Here is a 26,757-nt window from a genome sequence, read left to right as displayed (position 1 = left end):
ACCTACTGAGGGAGACAAAAGACCTGTATTCAGAAAACTATAAGACACTGATGAAAGAAATTAAAGATGATACCAACAGATGGAGAGATATACCATGTTCTTGGATTAGAAGAATCAACATTGGGAAAATGACTATACTACCCAAAGCAATCTACAGATTCAATGCAATCCCTATCAAACTACCAATGGCATTTGTCACGGAACTAGAACAAAATATTTTACATCTTGTATGGAAACACAAAAGACCCCGAATAGCCAAAATAATCTTGAGAAAGAAAAACGGAGCTGGAAGAATCAGTCTCCCAGATTTCAGACTATAATACAAAGCTACAGTAATCAAGAGAGTATGGTACTGGCACAAAAACAGAAATATAGACATAGATATTGATCTATAAAAATATAGATCAAAGGATAGAAAGCCCAGAGATAAACCCACTCACTTATGTTCAACTTATTCTTGATAAAGGAGGCAAGAATATACAATGGAGAAAAGACAGCCTCTTCAATAAGTGGTGCTAGGAAAACTGGACAGCTACATGTAAAAGAATGAAATTAGAACACTCCCTAACACCATACACAAAAATTAACTCAAAATAGCTTAAAGACCTAAATGTAAGGCCAGACACTATAAAACTCTTAGAGGAAAACCTAGGAAGAACACTCTTTGACATAAATCACAGCAAGATCCTTTTTGACCCACCTCCTAGAGAAAGGGAAATAAAAACAAAAACAAACAAGTGAGACCTAAAGAAACTTAATAGCTTTTGCCCAGCAAAGGAAACCATAAAAACGAATATCCAACCCACCAAATAGGAGAAAATATTTACAAACAAAGCAATTGACAAAGGATTAATTTCCAAAATATACAAGCAGCTCATGCAGCTCAATATCAAAAAAACAAACAACCCAATTCAAAAGTGGGCAGAAGACCTAAATAGACATTTCTCCAAATAAGATATACAGATTGCCAGCAAACAGATGATAGGATGTTCAACATCACTAATCATTAGAGAAATGTAAATCAATACTACAATGAAGTGTCACCTCACACCAGTCAGAATGGCCATCTTCAAAAAATCTACAAACAATAAATGCTGGAGAGGGTGTGGAGAAAAGGGAACCCTCTTGCACTGTTAGTGGGAATGTAAATTGATACATCCACTATGGAGAACAGTATGGAGGTTCCTTAAAAAACTAAAACTAGAACTACCATATGACCCAGCAATCCCACTACTGGGCATATACCCTGAGAAAACCATATTTCAAAAAGAGTCATGTATCACAATGTTCATTGCAGCACTATTTACAGTAGCCAGGATAGATGAATGGATAAAGAAGATGTATCACATTTATACAATGGAATGTTACTTAGCCATAAAAGAAATGAAACTGAGTTATTTGTAGTGAGGTGGATGGACCTAGAGTCTGTCATACAGAGTGAAGTAAGCCAGAAAGAGAAAAACAAATACCATATGCTAGGACATATATATGGAATCTAAAAAAAAAAAATCGTTCCGAAGAACCTAGGGCCAGCACAGCAATAAAGACGGAGATGTAGAGAATGGACTTGAGGACACGGGGTGGGGGAAGGGTAAGCTGGGACAAAGTGAGAGAGTGGCATGGACTTATATACACTATCAAATGTAAAACAACTAGTTAATGGGAAGAAGCTGCATAACAGAGGGAGATCAACTTGGTGCTTTGTTGACCACCTAGAGGGGTGGGATAGGGAGGGTGGGAGGGAGATGCAAGAGGGAGGAGATATGAGGATATATGTATATGTATAGCTGATTCACTTTGTTATAAAGCAGAAACTAACACACCATTGTAGATCAATTATACTCCAATAAAGATGTTTAAAAGTATAAAATTAAAAAAAAGAAAATTCAAACTGTGCCCCATGGCAGTTGTATCAATGAAAATTGTGATGAAAAATTGAAATCTGTAGAGAAACAGTATATATTAGGCATTATGTGTTTGTTATGCTTCTTTCCCACTCTGTGTTCCAGCCACACACATACGTAGTCCCAGATCCATTCTCTGTCTGTTGCAGTCCGTTCTATGCCCAGGGAGGCTAACCTAGAAAGTGGCGTCCATTTAAGTTCCGCCAATGGGAATTACTGACAAACAATGAGGGGCTAGAGGAGAAAGGGTTTGGGGTCTTTCTTCCTCACTGCTTGCCTTCTCCAGGGCTGTGAATATGTCTGTGGTCCCTCAGTGAGCACAGCTCCTGTTGGCTTGTACTCCTCTAGGGCTCACCTCTTACTGGGCTCTGGGAACAACCCATTCCTTCCTTGTTCCCTCAGTCCTTAGAGTGAGGACTTCTTTCTGCTGCCAATCTGGAAGCGCCTGCTTATCTCTTCTTGACTCCCTCAACCTTGTCACATTTGTAAGTCATCCTTTCTTAAATATTTTTGTGGGAGTAAATTCTGGAGGATTTCTGTGTTCTGTGGGAATTTTAACTGATAGACATTCAAGATGTTATGTTTCTAATTTATTTCTGTATGACTAGTGTGTGGTTAGTGTGTAATTGCTGTATTTGTTTTAACTTTGTATGGCTTATGCTGTAAATTCCAGGTTGAACATATCTGAGGCCCTCATCCTACAGCACTTTAGCCACAATTACACCAAACTGAGGTTAGAGTCTATTAATCTCTGAGTAAGCAATGAATGCAGTTTGATAATCCAAATGTTTAATATATGTTTAATATTTAATATATGTTTAATCCTAATGTTTAATGCCAGTGTTTGACGATTGGATTGAACATCAATTTATTCACCCTACAAAATCTGATTGATTGACTACACTTGTAAAGCATTTTGTAAGTAGATGAGTAGGATACTTAGATATCTAATATCAGTGCTGCTGTTAATAATGGCAACCACTATTGTAAGAACTATAACACTTAACAAATGCTTTCTGTGTGCTAGGCGTGTGCCTTTAGCTTATTTAAACGTAGCACATCCAAATGAAGTAAGTAGTATTGTATTGCTTTCATCCTTTTACAATGAGGTTGTTAGAGCCCAAAGAAATTATAAAAGTTGCCCAAGGTCACTCAGCAGATAACTAGCAGAACTGGAACTTGTTCCCATAAGTTTTTTTTTTTTTAACATCTTTATTGGAATATAATTGCTTTACATTGTTGTCTTAGTTGCTGCTGTATAACAAAGTGAATCAGCTATATGCATACATATACACATATCACCATATCCCCTCCCTCTTGCATCTCCCTCCCACCCTCCCTATTCCACTCCTCTAGGTGGTCTCAAAGCACCGAGCTGATCTCCCTGCGCCATGCAGCTGCTTCCCACTAGCTATTTTACATTTATGTGGTAGTGTGTATGTGTCCATGCCACTCTCTCACTTCGTCTCAGTTTACCCTTCCCCCTCCCCATGTCCTCAAGTCCATTCTCTATGTCTGTGTCTTTATTCCTGTCCTGCCCCTAGGTTCTTCAGAACTTTTTTTTTTTTTTTTAGATTCCATATATATGTGTTAGCATAGAGTATTTGTTTTTGTTTTTCTCTTTCTGGCTTACTTCACTCTGTATGACAGACTCTAGGTCCATCCACTTCACTACAAATAACTCAATTTTGTTTCTTTTTATGGCTAAGTAATATTCCACTGTATATATGTGTCACAACTTCTTTGTCCATTCATCTGTTGATGGACATTTAGGTTGCTTCCATGTCCTGGCTATTGTAAATAGAGCTGCAATGAACATTGAGGTACATGACTCTTTTTGAATTATGGTTTTCTCAGGGTATATGCCCAGTAGTGGGATTGCTGAGTCATATGATAGTTCTATTTTTAGTTTTTTAAGGAACCTCTGTACTGTCCTCCACAGTGGCTGTATCTATTTACATTCCTCCAACAATGCAAAAGGGTTCCCTTTTCTCCACACCCTCTCCAGCATTTATTGTTTGCAGATTTTTTGATGATGGCCATTCTGACTGGTTTGAGGTGATACCTCACTGTAGTTTTGATTTGCATTTCTCTAATGATTAGTGATGTTGAGCATCCTTTCGTGTGTTTGACTACAACAGTTTTGATTCTAAAACAAATCTCTTAGCCATCGTACCACCCTGGTGCTACTTAAAAGCAAACAAAAGCAAAACAAAACAAAGACACAATCATCTTTGGAAAATTCTGTGTCTTGCATGTACATTATTTTCTATTAGGGCTTTTTTTTCTTAATATTTTATGAGTCTTATTTATTAAGGCTATTAAGCCATTGCTGTATCTATGGTAAATATTAGTTCCAGGTTTTTTAGGGAGTTACATTATAAATCTTTTCTATGTGGTAATTTCCTTTGCCTTTGTGCTAGAGAAGTTCTTACCCATTCAAAAATGTCTTAAGTGTGAACCTAAATGTTGGATTTTTCAGCCACTTATTTTATTTCTTGGAATTGATTTACCTATATGGTAAAAGCAGATATTTAACCATGTTCCTTTCAAATTGTCAACATTGCCAAACTTTTAATTAAATAGCCATTCAGCCTCTTTTATAAAAGTCCTTTGACCATTTTTCTCTAAAGACAATGTGTTGGACCCTAAAGACACTGCTTCTCCTGAAGCCCGTCAAGTGGTGAATGTTTTCTTCTTAAATATCTCAGGTAATATAGGTATTGAGGATCCTTAATACTGCTTTCCAATCATTCTCTTCTTCTCTCCTTAAAGGATTCCAACCTGAATCTTATGCCGTCAGTTTATTTCACCCATAATCCTCTCTTTTGCAAATACCTACAGAATTCTGAATCACTGCCCTTTACCATTTGAAGATTTAACACTTGCTTCACTATCATTCTCTCCAATTCGACCCTTGTCATAATTCTGGCTGATTCTACTGTCCATATAGATGATTACTCTAATACCATGGCCTTTCAGTTCCTTGATCTCTGCTTCTCTATCATTTTTGTCCTCAATCCTACTTCAGCCACTTATTCCCATAATACTTTTCTAGAATTTATTGCCAGTAAGTGTAAATCTGGTATAATCTCAATTTTAAACCTTCTACCTTGCCATTATCAGCATCTGTCTTTACAACGCCTATCTTCAATTATTGTGCCTTTTCCTCCATTCTCCTGCTCTATTCTTTACCTTGCTTCTCAACCCACTTAGGAAATTGAATCAATTAGAAGTTATTTGTTACCTGCTTCTAGTACTATCTATCCACTTACTTGCTTCTACATTCTTTCCACTTACCAAGGATGAATTATCCATGAGCCTAACAAAAGCCAAACCTGCCATTAAATCTTATCCCTTCTTACTTCTTACAGACCTTGCTCTAGAAATTCTCCCTTCTTTTTCTTGCATAATCCTTTTTTTTCCTTTTTACTGAAAAAAATTCCTACAAATCTACCAAGTTGCTGTAGATCAATCTCATTCTAAAAATAAAAATCAAACAACACCATCTTGGGTCTCTCTCTCTCCAGTTACTTCCTATTCTTGCCTTCCCTTTACAACAAATCTTTTTAAAAAGCCTATATTCACTCTCTTCAATTTCTCTACTTCTGTTCTCTTTTAAGCCTACTCCAATCACGTTTTTGTCTCCATCACAATATTTTGGCAGCTTTTAACTAAAGCATTAATGATTAATGCGTTGCTAAATCCAATGGAAATTTTTTTGTCCTTGCCTTTCTTGATCATCAGCAGCATTTAATTCAGCTGATGTCACTCTACACTCCTGGATGTTCTACTGTGTCTTCATGGGCCCCTTTCCCATTTCTTCCTCATCTTCCAGTCCTCTCAGTCTATTGATGCATTATTTTTCATTCTCTAAATTCTGATTTAAGTGCCATCTTTACACTGATGCATTGCAAGTTAAATTTTTAGTCTGGATATTTCTTTCATACTCCAAGTCTGTATACTTATATTTCTACCTGCCTTGACACCTCCATGTATATGCCTGGTAACTGAAATGTAATGAACCCAGAATTTACCTTCCAATAATCCCCCAAAATAGTCCTTCCAGAGTTTTGCCAAGTTGTTACTGTGGGTCAGACCCTGATATAAGTATTTTGAAACTATGTGTCAATTTAAACCTCATAACAAGTCTTTAAGATAAGTATGATTATGTCCCAATTTTACATATGAAGAAACTGAGGCAGTAAGAGATAAATAACCTACCCAAGGCCATACTAGTGATTGAGCGAGAATCACAAATGCTGACAGTCTACCTTGTGAGATGGGGAGTTTAACAACTGCCCCATGCCACGTCTCATGGTGTCTGGCCTTGGAACCTGGGAATCTTCTTTTACTCATCCTAACCCTTTAGATGAAGTCACTCAGCAAATCCTACTAGCTCTACTTAGAAATTTCTGCATATACTCAGAATCTGACCATTTTCTCAACACTTTCCTTATTACCACGGACAAGTTGACGTAATTATAATGGTCTAAGGCAGCCCTGCATAATCTCCATATACCTAACCCACTCACTCTCATTTCCTCTGACCTCATCTCATACCTCCTCTCCTTGTTCATTCTATTCCAGGTGCACTGGCACTGGTCTTATTTTCTTCAAACACTCCAGACATGTTTACATATTAGGACTTTTTTTTTTGACCATTCTCAGATACTACCATGGCTCATTCTCTGAATACTTTTAGTTGTTTCTCAAATTTCACCTTTTTCTTTAAAGGCTTTCACTGGCCATTGTTTTCCAAAATCTGTCTTCCCCCAATTCCCCTCATCTTTGTTTCCTGCTTTATTTTTCTCTGTAGCATTACAAATGATATCCTTTACTTATTAATCTTATTTATAAGGCTATCTCCCTGCACTAAAGTGTCAGCTACATGAGAGCATTTTCATTTTGGTTCACTACTATATTCTCAGCTCTTATAAGGGTACCTAGCACACAGTAGGAGCTAAATTAATATTTCTTGAAAGTATGTCACATGGACTTTTTCATTGATATGTATTGTTTCTTCTATCCTGTTTTAAATCATTTTATGTAGGGTGTGTTTCAAGAGAAATTAAAATCTTTGGTCTGTGTCACACAATTTTCGTTGTAATTTCATACTCTATTTCAATATATTGTAAATTCTCTTCGTGATACTCACCATAACTAAGACTTTCTCTTTTGGGACTGCAGATGCTATTGCTTTTATCACAGCTATAACATCTTCTTTTTTCAAAAAGTCTGGCTCACCGCATCTCTTAAATTCTGCTATGTAAAAATCATCTGCCCTCATTAATTTTCTCCAGAGTTTTCTACTCCTTTTCTTACTACCTACTTAAACCCCAAACCACTTAAATTTGATTTTTATTCCTAGGATTCCACCAAAACTGTCCTTTTTGATAACTCAGTCAATGATTTCTAGGTAACCATATGAAACGTACTGTTTTATTTCCTAATCTTACTTGATAATTCAGCAATATTCTTCAGAACTGATCCCTCACTTCTTTCTGAAATATTTTCAACCCTTAGCTTCTGTGAGTTCATCAGTGTGTTTTTGGTTGTCCTCCTCCCTCATTGGTTCTCCATTTTGGTGCTCTTTTTCTGGCTTATTTTCCTGTCTTCCAGATAGAACAGGCCAGGATTGGATAATTGGTGTACTTTTCTTCATTATAACTATAGGTATAATTCAAATATTACTTGTTCTTATTAATTCTGGAATTTATATTTCTGGTTGGATCACCAAAATAAATACATCTAATTTCTTAACTCAAGTCTCTGACTATTTCACAAATATCCCAAGCACAGCATATCCAAAACTAAATTGATTTTTTCCTCCCTCAAATTTTTCCTCCCAGTGTCCCTTATACCATCCAATGAACCCACTCCCAAATACTTAAGCCAGAATAATGGGAGGTATTCTCATTAATTCCCTATTTCTCACTAAGAAACTACCAATTCCTATAAATTCTACCATCTCAATATTTTCTAAATACCTCCTTTTCTCATTTTTTCACTGCTGGTCTCTGGTCCAAATTCCTATCATTTTTCTCTTTGACAATTGGAAGAGCATCCTAATTGATCAGTCTTCCTCCAGTTGTGTACCTCTCAGTGAATTCTTTATACAGCAGTCAGAGTGATCCTTTTAAAAATTAAAAATCTATCCATGTCGCTCCTGCTTTAAATTCTTTAATGAGACCCACTGTTCATGGAATAAAATATAATGTTTTTATTATAGTCATTACCTGCCTCTCTAGCATTATGCTAGGCTACTCATCCCTTCAGAACTGAAGATTAAGAGATACTGTTTCCTTTTTTCAGTTCTACCCACGAAGTCACTTCTGAGGGTAGGGCATTTGCATTTGCTTTTCATGCTTTCTAGAATCCTTGTACCATCACCGTAAGATATTTCTCCAGTTGGTCTTAGATACATTTGTAAATAACCTTTTAATTTTGTATTTCTTACCTATGGGTTCCACATATTTCTTTTTAGAAACTTTTCTATCTTCTATGTTTTGTTGTTTTCAAAGTATAGTCTTTTTTCATGATATTTATAAAGTGATTATTACTGGCACGTAGAAAATCCTGTTAAACTTTATGCATCTATTATTCAATTATTTTTGCAAATTTTAAGGCACTTTTCATTGATTTTTCAGGAATTTTTGTATATAATCATTGGGGGCTCAATTTAAAAAATTAATTTGTGGGAAGTTTTGAATGCTTTGCCCTTTGCTTGCTTCTCAGTGCAGTATTCAGATCAATATCACTTTTACAAAGTACAATGAGCAAAATAACATTTAAGAAATTAATATCAATTTAACAAATCCTTAATCACAATTTAAAACATTAGATAGTAGAATACACAGACCAAGCAATTAAGTTGCAGTCACTTGAATTTTACAGGTTAGCATTAGTATATTACTTTATATTTTTTCTCTGCTATACACAGGTATACTTACACTAGAAACATTGAAAGAGGTGTATAGCCAGCTGGGTAAATCTTGAGTTTCCCTGCATTCTATCTTTTTCAGTCATCCTCCTTGTTTGTATCTTTTGTTTCAGATTCTAGCATTGACTTTACCCTCATGACAATATTAAATAATAATAATGATAAGTAGTATCCCTGACTTGCTTTTTATTTTAATGTGACCAGCTGAAGTTAGTCAAAGTAAAAATGATCTTGACTGTTAGTTTAGAAATATACTTTTAACATGTATATGATATGTAGGCATTTTGTTTCGTTTTATTTTGTGTTTTAAAATCAGAGATGGTAATAAATATACCAAATGTCTTTCAGGCAGCTTGAAGTGATTTTGCTTTTCTACTCTTTGATCACTGGAAATGCTATATACTACTACTTGTTTCCGAGTATCACACTAGTTTTGAATTCCAGAACAAACACTGCTTATCCTTGGTTTGTTGAGTACATACTTTAGGTTTTGTTTCCCTTTTTTATTTTTTGTTACATTTTTATTGGAGTATAATTGCTCTACAATGGTGTGTTAGTTTCTGCTTTATAACAAAGTGAATCAGTTATACATATACATATGTTCCCATATCTCTTCCCTCTTGCATCTCCCTCCCTCCCACCCTCCCTATCCCACCCCTCTAGGTGGTCACAAAGCACCGAGCTGATCTCCCTGTGCTATGTGGCCTTTTTACAAACAAAAAGATCTTTAGTTTTCTTTTTTCATAATTTTTTTCAGGTTCTGAAACATGGCTTTTAGTAACATTGTAACATGGATCATTATTTATTTCCATATTTATGGCTGCTCTGAAATATAATAGCCGTTTAACAAGTTAAGGCTGGGACCTTATTGTGTTGCTGACATATTCTGATATATAGATACTGATCAACAGGATATGACTCAACATAAATAAGTATTTCTTTGAAAATTTTTATGAATGCTCCAAAAAAACCTATCTGGATGCAGAAACCATATAAAAAAATTGTTAGTATATATTTTTCAGTGTCTTTCATAGTTTCAGAGACTACTAAATCTTTCTATAATTTATGATTCAATTTTACAGATTTCAATATTCCCTACATATTGATATTTTCATTTATTTTCAGGGAGCTCAAATTTGTTCTATTTAACATTTTTTAATAAATTAATCACTTTCAAATGTATTCTTATATTCTTTTTATATTTTCTAATATTTTATTTTTTTAAATTTTATTGATATAGTTGATTTACGATGTTGTGTTAGTTTCGGTGTACACAAAGTGATTCAGTTATACATATATATGAATATATATATTCTTCGTTTACATTCACTTCCATTATAAGTTATTACAAGATATTGAGTACAGTTCCCTGTGCTATACAGTAGGTCCTTGTTGGTTATCTATTTTATATATAGTAATGTGTATATTTTAATCCCAAACTCCTAATTTATCCCTACCCCCTCCCCTTTGGTAACCATAGTTTATTTTCTATGTCTGTGAGTCTATTTCTGTTTTGTATACAAAAACTTTGTATACAAAGTTCATTTGTATCATTTTCTTAGATTCCACACATAAGCAATATTTTATGGTATTTGTCTTTCTCTGTCTGATTTACTTCACTTAGTATGATAATCTCTAGGTCCATCCATGTTGCTGCAAATGGCATTATTTCATTCTTTGTTATGGTGGAGTAATATTCCACTGTGTATATATACCACATCTTCTTTATCCATTCATCTGTCGATGGACACTTAGGTTGCTTCCATGTCTTGGCTATTGTAAATAGTGCTGCTATAAACATCGGGGTGCGTGAATATTTTTGAATTATGTTTTTCTCAGGATATATGCCTAGGCGTGGGATTGCTCTATCATATGGTAACTCTATTTTTAGTTTTGTAAGGAACCTCCATATTGTTCTCCATAGTTGCTGCACCAATTTAGATTCTCACCAACAGTGTAAGAGGGTTCCTTTTCTCCACACCCTCTCCAGCATTTATTATTTTCAGACTTTCTTAATATTCTAAATTCATGTGTTCCCTCTAAATTAATTAATTTAATCTAATTAACTTAAAATTCAATTTAATTTTAAATTTGCCAAAGTTTTGTGTATTTAATCTTTAAAATAATTTTAAGCAAGCTCTTGAAAGTGCATATCATGTCCATTGTTTTTCTGTGTTGTAATCATTATCTACTGTTTTCATCTGTACCATATTTTTTATTTTATTCAACTTTGATTTGTTATTAGACATTCAGAGAGACAGAGACTGTAATGAAGATATGAAGATTGATTCTCTTGGTCATTTTCACAAGATTAGCATCTGATAACTAAAACATGACTAAATCAAATAATTGTCTTTTAAAGTGTTAATAGTTAGAAAAATTAAAAACAGTTAAACTCATGCTATTAACCACATTATTTTTTTGCCACTAAGCAAAGATTAACTAACAAAGAGCCTATGGACATAATGTAGAACATTCGGGTAAAAGGCTACAAATTTCTCAATACACAAATTTCAAATTGTAGGTCAAATTAATATACTATCTAATATATTTTCCATGCCTAATATTTTCCATCTACACATTAAAAACCCAGGAAAATTAGAGAGACATCATTTACTCAACTTTGTGGTACTAGGTATACTTAGATTCTCTACAACTGCCACTGAAGACTTGAAAGTTGAGTTTGGCATCAATCACCAATATTGTGACGGATATCGTGCATATTAGTTTTCCTAATTATGAAAACTGTGACACTTGAAAATGGTAATGAATATAGCAAACATCTAATTGCTTCTCTACCAACTGTAGGAATGTTTTATTTAAAGCAATTAAGAAATTGTGCTTTGACATGTTTCAAATTTCATCCATCTGCTTACATATGATTTCTGGGTGGATATATGAATATTAATAGCAACTCTGTAAACAGGTGCTACAATTTTTTTCTTTGTGAAACAATTTTGTCACATGTGCATAGCCCTGGTCATTAATGACCTAAGTTTGTCGCTTGTTTACTACCTAGTAGCTCAAATGGCAATGATGTCATTTATCCTATGGGTGGCATCTGCTCCGCACGTCATTGATATACACAATGATGTGTATGTATGTGTGAATATAAGAATATATATATGTGTATATATATGTATATATATTCTTAGGAACCATTTTTGTAACAAACAGCAACTGGAGTCCAGGGTGGGGAAGTCAGAATCTGAGAAATGGTAATTATCTTTCTATTTGTGACACAGATATGAGGATAATAAAAACACATTCATATTTATACACAAATTACACATTGGTTTAATTATCTCTGTTTAATGAATTGTTTATTATAAACAGGCTTAGTGATATTCTCCTTGAAATATTGAGTGCATTGAGTCACAGATGAGATTTCAGAAATTTCTCTAATTATTTGAATGTATAAATTTGACATTCCTGACCTACATTCTTTTTTCCTATTTTTGTGTTCCAGTTCAGCACAAAATATTTTTCAATGTTCATCTCAACCTTAATATCATTGTGAACTTGATCTATTTTATTATATATATCATTTGGAACTATGTTCTAGTTATTTGCATATGGTTTCCTAGATCATTAGGTGTTGTTTTGATTGGGCATAAGAGAGCATCTAAGAAAATACTGTTTTATAACCATCCGATAATACACTGACAAAATTGTTCAACTATAAATGATGTAGGACAGTTAATTAGATGGAGGCTGAAATGTGAATGAAGGTCATACTTCATTCACACTGCCAAAAGAAGACTGGAGGAATAATTGAGAGATTCTATTACCATATTAGGACTGGAAGTCTTCAATGTTTAATCTATTAATTAGCTCCAACCAGTGCCCTGACATCATTTGACATTTAAGGAACTGACAGACACCACTAAACTGTGAGAAGGTGAATGCAAACATAATGAATAATAAACTCAGAAATCTTCAGAAATAAGTGGCAATACAAGAGATGTTTACTTAACATAGACATCTTATTCTTCTACTATGTAGCATGAAGGTAAAATATCGGGCATATTTAGGATTATGATTGCAAAGAACATAAAATTCAGGTCCCTGCCTTTAAGAAGCTTGCAGTCTACTCATTTGAAAACCCTAAGGAGTTTATAGTAGGTAAATATAACTTTTTAATGAATAAATTTTTCTAGAAATTACACACTTAATAGTTTTTAGCTTTGTACCATGTATATAAACAAATATAATAGAAAAAATTGAATGTCAAGATGTCTTTATAAGTCACAAAATTTTATGGTGTAGCATAGCCTTCAGACAGACCTTTAAAAAGGAATAAAGTATATCAGATTAAAGTACAATCAGTTTTCAATGAAAAGTGAATAGCGTTTGTCAAAGTATTAAATGCCAGGTAAAGAAAGAAATATTTGAAGCGCTTTAAAAAATTACATTTACTAATAATTTTTAAAAACCTATGATTTCCACTATTACTTCCTAAAAATTGGAATAAATATGACAATATCCATTGGAATCTATACATTTTGAGAGAAGAGAGAAAAGGCAGTACAGATGTAGGATGATTGACAACTTTGGCTCAACGTGATGATTGTATCAATTTCAGATTTGCTGCTAACAATAGGTGTCTGACTGGACACCACTGACTTTATTAGGAAGTGGATGGAATATAATATACCTTGCAGTGCGTTAGTTGTTTGTGTTGATTGGATGAAAGACAAATTTCACATGGAGGAGGCTCTGAATCCCATCACTGTTGCGATTACATTGAACACCAGTGGAAAATGCCCTGTTGCTCCTGCAGTCTGCCGCAGATTAGTAGAATTTTTTCAAGCCATTGGCTTCCAGAATTCCACATTATTTCTTTTTCAATAAATCGACACTTGTTTAGATATGTATGCTTAATAGTAAGTTAAATAATTGAGTGTATAAAGCACGGACTGTGTCTTAATAGACCTCTCCATCTTTCTTTCCCACTCTAAGGGTTCAATAGTGTTCATCAGCTGATGGGCCCACTGGCACTGGAATAGATGTAATTGCAATAAAGTACATTTTATAAACTTTTTTCTCATATCTTAAGTGATGACATAAATAAAAAATATAGCAGTAAAAACAGTAGTGCTTGTAGCTGGGAATAAGATGAAAACTTTGAAGCCATTGAGAGTCGCAGCCCATATCTTCTTTGTGGCCAGTTTATAACATCTTTGCTCCAGTGTTCCAGGTAAGTGCTCTTTCTAAGAGTAAATTAAATATACCATTTATTGGATCAATGTACTATAGTATGCATCATAAACACCTTGTAAACAAAGCAAGATGTGAATTTTTTAAGTTTTTATTTTATCAGTTTGGTGCCATCAGTGTTTATTTCCTAGATGCTTGAGGACAATTGGGATTCTGGAAAAAAAAAAACAACAGAAAACTAATCTGATTGAAGCGGTTTTCTAAGCAACTTTTTTTAAACCATTTATCAAACCTCTTTGCTCTGTTAGGCTTCACAAAATGACAAGGCTATTTTAGAGCCGTAAACCTCAATGCCCCGTGCAGTTATGGCATGCAACCAAAGACAACCGGAGAGAAAATGAAGCCGTAATTGACTACAGCTGCTCAAGCCTAACATTTCCCAACAGCATCCCAAGACTTTCAGATTAGTGTTTCTTTCTCCCCCCGAACAGACCAATGGGAGCCCCCAATAATCATGCCCAAGGCATGATTGGTCTTGTCCAAAAAAGCCAATGACTGGTATGTTTTTGACTGCTATTTGCTTGTTACATTCAGTGCTCAGAATGAAAATAAAACGATAGCAATTTTCTATGATAGCAATTTTCTATGTTCATGGATCATTTTTAACTTGGTTCAAGGCTTTGCCTTCAAATCTAAGGGAAGTGTTCTGTCCTTTTGAGGTTGCTATTAAAATATAGACTGGAACCATTACATTTTATTGGCTTAGCCTTTCCCTGCACTGCCTATAAAAACAGACAATGCTTTAAAACCTCTCACTAATGTCCACTTTCTTGAGGGTGGAGCTGACCTCAAGCAGTTTACTACTTGTCTGTTAGTTAAGACTAATTAACTTTGACTTAGTTGTTAGGGCACCCTAATCTGGAGTTTCATTTTAAATAAATTGAAGAAATACTGGGTTCAACCCAGCACCAGACAGTGACTCTTCAGGGCTTTATATATTGAGACTTCTTTACTTCATAGATCTTACTTATAAGAACACTTCGTAAATGTGCAATCAGTTCATTCTTTGATAATTAAATGCTCGTTACCACCAAACATTTTTTTATAATGAGACTATGATTGTGTTGCTTATTTCTTTTAAAACAAGAAATGTGTTCAAATTAAAGCCACCATGAAATATCAGAAATAACCTTATATTGTTTTCTAATTAAATCACTAGTATTGTCCTGGGATGAAATAATTTGTTAGCATTGATTTTTAATTGTAACATTAATAGCTCATTTTGTTTTTCAACTATGGAGAGGTAATCTGAGTTACATCTTATTTCTGCTTAACATAATTAATATGAAAAATAAACATGTAGAAAATATTTTGGTATAGTTTTATTAAAACTACCATAGTGAATTTATATTAACTAATTTTTATGGAGAAATCATTTGCATTTCAGATGAACAATTCAGAGGTTGTGTATCTCTGAAATACAAGAACTTCAGAGTAAAACATTGTAATATAAATCCAGCCACCTAAAAATTTGAAGTGACAGTGAAAGTGGTGCTTATGCAATATCTTACTTTAACATATCAAGTAGATCAAATAACTCATTAGCATTTTAACTTAAGTAGTGGTCAAGTTAATTTTAAACAATAAAAGTTGTTATAAAGCCATGATTTTTTCAAATCTTTATTCTTAATTGTTTTTATTTAGATCCATTTGTATGAAAATTATTTACCATAAGAAAAAAAATTATTTATAGTCTTCCCCTGTATCACAGAAAAATAAAAACTTTCCAGAAATACATTTTTGATAAAAGAGACTGTTTGTTTCTTTGAACACTATACATCACAAAGCTGAACCCTCATTGACCAATGGCCAAATCAAAGTGTGCTTTTGTCAAAATGAGTTCAGTGCTCTGAAAATAACATAAGTTACATTTCTAAAAGGAGTATTTTGAATCCAAGCATTAGGTGAGATTCACTGACAATGGCAGATGCTGTGAGATGGAATTATCTGCAGTTGGCTGTATCCTCTGAATAGTTTGTTATTGCTGGTAATTAATGCTGTTACTGTTTAGAATGATTGAAATAAGCACTTGTAACAGTCAAGGTTCTCCAGAGAAATAGAACCAATAAGAGATATATATGTATCATATAAAGATATATATTATATATAATATATATGATTTAGTTTATAAAATATCTATTTTATATGATTTATTTTAAGGAGTTAGTTTACACAGTTGTGGGAGCTGGCAGGTCCTAAATATGAAGTTGAGGCTGCAATCTTTTTTTTTTTTTTTTGGCGGTACGCGGGCCTCTCACTGTTGTGGCCTCTTCCGTTGCGGAGCAAAGGCTCCGGACGCACAGGCTCAGCGGCCATGGCTCACGGGCCTAGCCGCTCCGCGGCATAGGGGATCTTCCCAGATCGGGGTAACAAACCCGTGTCCCCTTCATCGTCAGGCGAACTCTCAACCAGTGCGCCACCAGGGAAGCCCCATACCCAGAATCTTAACTTCACTTACAGTCTGTGGGCTCTAGCTTCTGTCTGCCTTGAATCTAATCACAGCTCCACCACTTTCTAGCCAGGTGAGATTAGGGCAAGTGTCCTTACCTCTCTATGCCTCAGGTTCTTAAAAAAATTATTTTAAAATGTTAGAAATAATACTCATGTTGGAAGGATTAAATAATACATTAGAAAATTATTTTTGCTAAGTCTCTGGCACATATACTTACACAATAAGTGCCAACTATTACAATAAAAATAATTCCTCTCTTTTATTACTGCATGTTTACCTTGACATGGATTAATTTCAGTGTGACATAGTGGAATAAATATAGATTTGTAAACAAAACATCTTTACGCTCAGTACTGGCTCTGTCATTTACTAGCTGTATGGTCTTAGACAGTTTACTTAGCCTGTCTGTGCCTCAAGTTCACTATGTGTAAATTGAGAAAAATAAATTGTTTAACGTGGTTGGAGGGTTAACTACAATAATGTAAAACCACCAGTGCTTGCTGACACACAGTTGGTGTGTAAAAACAGGCCACATGATTGTTATTGTTTTTATTAAGAATTAAATGACTGAATAAACAAAAAAGACAATTTGGATCTCAGATTACACATTATTATATTCACATTTATTACATTTATGTACATTCACGTTATATATATATTACATTAAGAATGATAGCTTACTTGAATTTTTGTCCAGTATTCAAATGTAACTCAACTGTCTTGGAAAAGATTCCATCACTTGTTCTCAATAAGGTGAGGCCCTTGTAGTAAGTTCACTCAGCTCCTAAGAAGAATAGATAAGGAATGTTGTAGGTAGAGATTTTTATGCCCTTGGCACATCATTTTTCTCCTAGTCTAAATGCCTTACCTGCTTATGACTTGTCTTTCCACTAATGCCTGAAGGAAAGCTTTTCCTTCCTGAGACATGAGTGTCTACATCCAGGTGATTCTTTTTAGACAAATTCCTGGCAGTTGGAAGAATTATTCCTTAGCCCTGGTTTTTTTTTTTTTTTTTTCATTTCATTCGAGAGTATTGAACATTACTGCTAAGGAAAACATTTTTGGAAAAAGTGATCAAGTATTTTGTGCACTATTAAAGCTGTTTCTTTGGCGGTAGTTTTCTGCAAGAAATACAAAAGGTGAAAACATCCTATGTGAATTTCTTTCTCTTTCTCTCTTCTCTTTTTCTTTCTGTTTCTCTCTCTGTACAGGAATGGGGGCTTAGACTCTTTATTAGCTTGGATGAATGCATGTAATTATAACCCAGAAATTATACTGTCATTAATCAAAAATTAAAATCCAAATAGGTTTTCCTCATTGAGTTGATATGTCTTCTGGATTTAGGCAGCGCTCTTCAACAATGAACTTGATTCACTTTCTAAAATACCTAACAAGTGTCTATTCTTATTGTACATTGTTCCCTGCAAATCTAAAAATATTGTGTTGGAGTTGAGGGTCATATTCTTATAAAACCATTTTTTGTCCTATAGGTGACTTTTTAAATGATTGGCATATAAGAAAATAAAAGCCTTTATACCTGACTTATATCTTTCTGTTTCTCATGAATAAGAAACATGTAATACAGGCACACCTGGAGATATTGTGAGTTCTGTTCCAGGCTACTGCAATAAAGCGAAATATTGAAATAAATTGAGTCACATGAATTTTATTTGGTTTCCCAGTGCATATAAAAATCATGTTTGCACTATACTGTAATGTGTTAAGTGTGCAATAGTGTTGTGTCTAAAAAATATGCATACCTTAATTTAAAAATACTTTAGTGCTAAAAATGCTAACCACCACCTGAGCCTTCAATGAGTTGTAATCCTTTTGCAAGTGGAGGGTCTTGCCTCAATGTTGATGGCTGCTGACTGATCAGGGCGGTGTTTGCTGAAGGTTGGGTGACTGTGGCGATTTTAAAAAAATAAGACAACAGTGAAGTTTGCTGCATTGATTAACTCTTCCTTTTGCAAATAATTACTCTGTCACATAAGATGCTGTTTGATAGCATTTACCATCAGTAGAACTTCTTTTAAAATTGGAGTCAATCCTCTCAAACACTGCTACTGTTTTATCAACTCAGTTTATGTAATATTCTAAAGACTTTGTTGTCATTTCAACAATCTTTACATCAGCTTCACCAGGGATAGTTTTCTCCTCAAGAAACCACTTCCTTTGCTCATCCAATAAGAAAAAACTCCTGATCCATTCAAGTATTATCATGAGATTGCATCAATTCAGGCACATCTTCAGGCTCCACTTACAAGTTTCATTTTCTTGCTATTTCCACCACATCTGCAAGGACCTCCTCCACCGAAGTCATGACCCCTCAAAGTCATCCATGAGGGTTGGAATCATTTTCTTCCAAACTCCTATTAATGTTGATACTGTACTTTGACCTCTCCCCATGAGTTATGAATGTTCTTAATAGCATTTGGAATAGTGAATCCTTTTTAGAAGGTTTTCAGTTTGTTTTGCCCAGATTCATCAGAGGAGTCTCTATAGCAGCTATAGCCTTATGAAACGTATTTCTTAAATAATGAAACTTGAAAATCAAAATGACTCCTTGATCCATGGGTTGCAGAATAGATGCTGTGTTAGCAGGCATGAAAAAAACATTAATTTCATTGTACATCTCCATCAGAGCTCCTGGGCGACCAGGTGCATTGTCAATGAGTAGTAATATTTTGAAAGAAGTCTTTTTTTCTGAGTAGGAGTTCTCAACAGTGGGCTTAAAATATCTGGTAAACTATGTTGTAAACAGATGTACTGTCATCCAGGCTTTGTTGCTCCATTTACAGAGCACAGACAGAGTAGATTGAGTATAATTTTTAAGGGCCCTAGGATTTTTGGAATGGTAAATGAGTACTAGCTTTGACTTAAAGTCACCAGCTGCATTAGTCCCTAACAAGAGAGTCAACCTGTCCTTTGAAGCCAGGCATTGACTTCTCCTCTCTAGCTATAGAAGTCCTAGATGGCATCTTCTTCCAATATAAGGCTATTTCATCTTCACTGAAAACCTGTTGTTTAGTGTAACCAACCTTCATTAATGATCTGAGCTAGATCTTCTGGATAGCTTGCTGCAGCTTCTACATCAGCACTTGTTGCTTCACCTTAAACTTTTACGTTATGGTAATGGTTCTTTCTTTCAACTTCATGAATCAACCTCTACTAGTTTTAACTTTTCTTCTGCAGCTTCCTCACCTCTCTCAGCCTTCATAGAACTGAAGAGAATTAGGGTCTTGCTCTGGATTAGGCTTTGGCTGAAGAGAATGTTGTGGCTGGTTTGATCTTCTATCCAGACCACTATAACTTTCTCCATATCAGCAATTAGATTGCTTGACTTTCTTATCGTTTGTGTGTTCACTAAAATAGCACTTTTAATTTCCTTCAAGAACTTCTCCTTTGCATTCACAGCTTGGCTGTTTGGTGCAAGAGGCCTGGATTTTGGCCTATCTTGGCTTTTGACATGCCTTCCTCACTAAGCTTAATCATTTCTAACTTTTGATTTAACGTGAAAGACATGTGACTCTTCCTTTCACTTGAACACTTAGAGGCCATTGTAGGGTTATTAATTGGCCTACTTTCAACACTGTTGTGTCTCAGAGAATAGAGAGGCCTGAGCAGAGGGAGAGAGATGGGGAGCAGTAGATCAGTGGAGCAGTCAAAACACAGACAACATTTAAGTTTGCTGTCTTATAAGGGTGCGGTTTGTGGCGCCCCAAAACAATTACAACAGTAACATAGAAGATCACTGATCCCCAATCACCATAGCAAATACAGTAATCATGAAAAAGTTTGAAATGTCGGAAGAATTACCAAAATGTGACACAGAGACACAAAGTGAGCAAATGCTGTTTAGTGAAATAGTGCTGACAGACTTACTCAAGACAGGGTTGCCACAAATCTTCGATTTGTAAAAAATGCAATATCTGCAAAGTGCAATAAAGTAAAATACAGTAAAATGAGAAATGCTTGTGTTATACAGTAAACAGCCAAAAATATCCTAGTAATTGGGTTTCCATGTCTGTTTGAATAATATAAAAATAAATTATATGTATAACTATATCTCAATATGAGCACTCTACTAATGATAAATGGTGAATGAGTTGATACATTTTGCATAATTTTAATTATTTTTGTAGATAATAAGAAGTGATAAACTTGCAACTTAAAATTTTCAGTTATGTTTGGGTCACCTAAGACACAAAGGAGCAATGATTAATAAAGATTGATTTTACTATGCCATTATGTAATATACACCAAGATATTGCATTAAAGAAACCTTGTCATAAGCAAATTCTTAGAAAATCAGTCTTCTTGAAAGTTTTTTTTTTCTTTCCATAAAAGCTACATCATCTTTGCATTTTCTTCTTGGAAGATGAATTTTTGTCTAAAAAGAAAAAAAGAACTTTATTTTAAAATGTCATTTGTAATAGTGATTAGCACTTAATTATATAATCTCCTGTTCTTAAGTTATTTTAAATACAGGTCTTGTCTTCTTGAAATTGTTTTATATTTATTAGGAACTGACACCTTTCAAGCCACCACACATTACTTATTCCTCACAACTAAAACAGTATTTGCTTGGTCTGACCATAATTTGCCAATATTTTACATGAGGGATTTAATTACACTTGTGAAAATAGAAGCAAATATTTATAAAATAATCTAATATTTACATGAAACTTGAATAGATTAAAATGGTACAATTATATCCTCAGAATATGAAAAGCTAAATCATGTTTAATTTAAACAATTTTATTTACTAGATGCATTTCTAAAAGCTTGTATAAAGGTTCTCTTAATAACTACATTTCCCTGTTTATATTTTTCATATATTTCAAAGTACAAAGAACTCAAATTAGAATAGAAGATAATAGAGTGAGAAAAAAGAAATTCTATATATATTCATCTTAATTGTAAATAGAATTATCTATCTAATTAAGAACAATTTTTATAAAAGACATAAATTTCCCTAAAAATTTTATTCCTCTATATAAGAAAGTTCTATCTTAATTATAAAATTAGCATTTCTCAATATTATTAAATATAAAAGTGCATCAATTGTTTTACATAAAATCTTTTATGTAGAACAAAATATAATATATATAATATAATTCTATTTTTTTAAAAATCTGCAAATCAATGAGAACAATATAATCCCACTTTGGTTGCAAAAATGTCCTATATTATGTATACATATTTACATTTTTTTTTTCATTAGTGTGAAGCAAGATGTGGAAAGAGACATACCAAACTCATTATATGAGGTCTGAAAATGGAGGAAAAGTTATGCATGAGGTAGGTTAAATTTTTCTGGGGTAAAAACTAATCCCCAATTCTCAGGGTTTAAAAAAGAAAAACAGCGACTTAGTTTTCACTCCGACTACTCTCCCATTCAGGTTTGAAACCTTATGAGAGTTCTGCTCATCACCATAGGCTGGATGATGGGGCCACCATCTCATATGCTGCCAGTGGCTGAGCCAGAGAGAAAGAGAAGTTATATTCTTACCTACAAGTAAATGTTCTGGCAGGAAGTGACACCTTCACTCACAACTCACAGGCCAGAGCTCTCATCTGTCTCAACCACAGAATGTCCAGCAAATGCGATCCTACCACAGTCCTGGAAAGCACAGAGCCAGAAGTAATGGTGACCAACACTATAACTACCAGAGACGGGGAGCAGTTGCTAACATGTTCTTCATTCTGGTATTGCATATACTTTTCATTAAAAATGCAAAACTACAGGGCTTCCCTGGCGCAGTGGTTGAGAGTCCGCCTGCCGATGCAGGGGACACGGGTTCGTGCCCCGGTCTGGGAAGATCCCACATGCCGCGAAGCGGCTGGGCCCATGAGTCATGACCACTGAGCCTGCGCATCCGGAGCCTGTGCTCTGCAACGGGAGAGGCCACAACAGTGAGAGGCTCGCGTACCGCAAAAAAAAAAAAAAAAAATTAAAACTACAGAGGCCACCCTGAAAATATTTACAAACCAGAGGCAGTTCTACCATTATCCTCCCTTCCTCTTCATCACTGTTGTTTTACTTATACAGAAAGATAGGCAGAAATGTAAAAAGAAAACCCAGCCTTCATTAAGCAACTTCTCTAGTCTCAGACTTTGTTAGAAAGGTGCTGTGATGCAAAATATATGTCATAGGTCCCCTCTCAGGTGGCTTTGATTCCAGCAGGGAAAGGAAGTGATGCAAGAACATGGCATTATAAATGCCACAAACATAAAGCAGGCTGGGAAGCCTGGCTGGAAGAGGGATAGTGAAGAAAGTGCAGGATTTTTTTAACACCTCATATCCTGGTCTGTCTTTTTCCTAAGAGTATTTTTAGCAAAAACTAGGAGTGATATGCCTTGTTCTGATGGAAAGAGCTGGTGTAAGTATTCAGTTTAAGTAAAGCGGAGGACTCAGAAAATCAATTAATGACAAATAAATTTAGACTAACACTAAGCTTAAGATTCAAAACTAAGCTTAAGAACGTGGGCTTCATGGGTGTAGTGGTTATAAAGGAAAGAAATTAATAGGCATACGGAAAGAAAACTAAGATATATTGTTGGTATAAGACTACATTCCCTAAATATGAAATGGGTAATGAGAACTGAGCTTTGCATCAATTTCTCTCCTTAAATTGCAATTCCAGGCAGTGATTTCATGGTCTCAGTAATTCAGGAGATCAGGACTAAAACACTACGGGAAGAAAATCTTCCTTCTACCTACATTTCAAATCAACACGGTGCTTTGTGTGGAAGTGAGGTGAATTCAATTCATTGCTAGAGAGGCTACATTTTCATACTGCTACCCAATTTCTGCCATGATTTACAAATTCACTGTCCTTTCATTATTGCAGAATGAAATAGTGAGTTTTTTAACCCGTTGAAGCATAAGTCAAGGAAACAAACATGCTCTACCTTCTTTATTGGATCCAGACTTTAAAAAGATTTATAGGTATAAAGAATGTATACTTGAAATGCTATTTGAAATGTCATATGACTACTTCAAGAAAGGTAAATAGTGATTAATTTCCCTATTGTAAAAGAAATTTTGGGTCAAAGTTTGTTTGTTTAGTAACAAATTAACCGACTGAAAAAAACTCAAGTTATAAATGATGAGAATATTATATTCAAACTATTAGCCAATGATTTGCCGTTTGAAAATGTCTTTTAAACCAGTTTATGTATGTTCTTGCTCTTTGGGAATGCTCAAATTCAAACAAAATTTTTAATTCCCATTTTGTGAAGGTTTTGGTTCATTTGCTTATGTGTTTTTACCAGATTAGAAAGGAATTATTTAACATGAAAAGAGCTTGCCTAGTTTAGAAGTTCATTTTGATTATCATCTATATAATAGATGTAATTTAAATTAAGACATGTTTTCTGTATTTTAGTCCCATACTATGAGGGATTTGCATATAATCCAATATCCACCATGAATAAATGTTATCAAATATATTTTATAAAATGTATAATTCTCCAAATTCACGTGATTTTAAGTATCTAAATATAATTTGAAATAGGTAATTCTACTTGGTTAAACTTTCTTCAGCTGCAAAATATCCTGATGGCAAGTGCTGTCATTAAAGGCAAGAACCCAGGACTCTTTGAAACCAGTAAGTTGGTAACATTGGAATCCCTGAGTTAAGACCCCCTTTATACAGCTCTGGACTCATCTTAAAAAATCTGATCATGTAAAAAGCTTCTTGGGTGTAGTTCTGATTTGAAATATTTAGGAAAGAAGAAATTCTTTATGGTGTGACTATGGGAGAGTTTGGAGTTTTTCTTCACGTCTGATATTTGAAGCACTCAGTGAAAAGTTAAGACACTACAAATTAAAACAACACAGTGAAGTATTAGACTGTTGTCTCCTGTTATGAAATTAACTCTCAACTGTTATTACCAACTTTTGTGCTCAGACTCTCACTCTAACTTTGTTCTGATTTGATTTTTTTGTAACATGTTAAGATCACATTGTAAGACATTCATTGGCCTTTAGCCAAAAATAATAAAATTCTGACCTGAACTGCCTCTCTTTTGAAAAAGTAGAAAAGATCCCAAGAGATTGCAATTTTAGATCTCACACATAATTTCACATTCCCCTCCTATAAATCAGGCTTCTGTAAAATAGTGAGTTATACCATTCACATTTCTGCAGATACTAAAATTCCCCATTCATTTTCCAGCTTGCATTCTTCAAGAAAAGAGATGTTAGCAGAGATTGTTAAGAGTTGTGGTAGTCGAAAAGAATTGGCAGGATTCCAGTTTGTAGAACTTGTTGAGATTCTGCCAATTCCTTTAACGCATGTTGCTAAGCAGAGCTGATATTCAGCCAGTGTGTTCTAGCATAGCCATACAGATTGTTAAGATTTTGAACTACTTCAATTCCAGTGGGTAAATAGCCACTACTTCATGCCTCCTAGTATCTCCTCCCCCACCCGGGTTTACCCATTGGCACCCTCCCCAACTCCCCCTCCAGCCCAACTTACTACTCTGCATCTACAAAATAATGTTTAACAGTGTAAGAGGCTTTTTTTTTTTTTTTTGCGGTACGCGGGCCTCTCACTGTTGTGGCCTCTCCCCTTGCGTAGCACAGGCTCCAGACGCACAGGCTCAGCGGCCATGGCTCACGGGCCCAGCCGCTCCGCGGCATGCGGGATCTTCCCAGACCGGGGCACGAACCTGTGTCCCCTGCATCGGCAGGCAGACTCTCAACCACTGCGCCACCAGGGAAACCCATAAGAGGCTTTAATACCTTGGTCTTGCTAGCATATGGATGGCCCCCAGTTTGATTGTTCAGTGCTCACTCTCTAGCCATTGTTGAATTCTTTGAAGATAACTCTTGTTCCTAGGCCTAAGTATGTTTCTAGGCATGTGTAACAGAAATAGAAATGGGGGAAAGATGGCCATAATAATTCAGTGCTGAAGCAGCTGAGATAGCTCACAATCAGAGCTGGAATATTGCCTGGAGCCTGTTTGTCAGCATCAACTCTTCTCTCTACAATTATCGGGTTCCCTGCTCTGTTACTCAGAGAACACTTCTTGATAGCTACTATTTCCCAGACGCTGTGGGTGCAAGAATTACATGACGAGTCGTTTGTTCAAAAAGCTGAATCAAGTAAAATAAAACTGACATTAAAAGTCTATGGTGGTATATTAAATGCCCAGTAGGGTGGAGACAAAGGAGAGAGTGGGAATTAGTTGGGACAAACTTTTGGGTGATCTGTTTGATTAATTTATTTATTCATTCAAAATATAATGGTGGAACATGTAATTGTTTAGGACTGGAGATACAGAAGTAAACAAGAGAGAGATTTCTCTCCCCTCATATTATTTACAATCCAGCAAGAAAGACTCTAAAGTGAATTACATAATTACTAAATGAATAATAATACTTTGAGAACTAACTCACTTAAAATTTTAATGTGCTTGTCTATTTTTGTCTATAAAAACAAGAACCTTGATCATCATAATTCATTATTGCTTGAAAGAAATAAAGTCTTTTATAGACAATTAAGTATTTCCTATTTATTGTCATTGTCTTTCTATTGATTCCATACAAATAATACACTTGGCCATTTTGAAATAAAATGTAAAATTTATTGAGTATAGGCAACAGTACACTGTGCCATTCCTATTTATCTTGTGGTTTTCCTACTATTTGGTTAAGGGCATCTTCATTATTTGCTCTGTATGGAGAGGTAAGTGTTTACTGACTTACTCAAGGAGACAGAATCAGTGGTAGTCCTGCATCAGACACTTACTACACGATTCTTTGGCCCATTGTTTTTGTAGCCCACTTATCTATCATTTACTCTTAATTTCAAACAACTACGGGAATATTCTCAATCTCATTTTGCTACAGCATCAGTACTGCATTCTGATCTCCATTTTTTTTTAAAAAAGAAAAGCAATCAGAGTTGTTATTTCTCTGGAGTACCAAGGGAGATATAATTCTTTACTGAGTGACTGCAGTGTGCTAGATTATGCACCAAGTGCAGGAAAATCCCTCTCAATGACTTTGTAAGATGATGTCACTCCAATTTATTCTACTTATTGAGGCTAAGGGAGATTCAGAGCTTTCCTAAGAGTTCAAGACTGCTAAGTAACACAGCTGGGCTTCAAAACCTGTCCTGTCTCTCAAGACCTTTGTACTATTTCTGACGATATACTGATATATGAAAGTTGACTTTTTTTCTATATTCAATAATATTTGTAGGTGCAATAATAGTATTTAC

Source organism: Phocoena phocoena, chromosome 3 (genome assembly GCF_963924675.1).
Source record: "Phocoena phocoena chromosome 3, mPhoPho1.1, whole genome shotgun sequence".
NCBI classification, from domain to species: domain Eukaryota; kingdom Metazoa; phylum Chordata; class Mammalia; order Artiodactyla; family Phocoenidae; genus Phocoena; species Phocoena phocoena.
Note: the sequence above shows the minus strand (reverse complement) of the source record.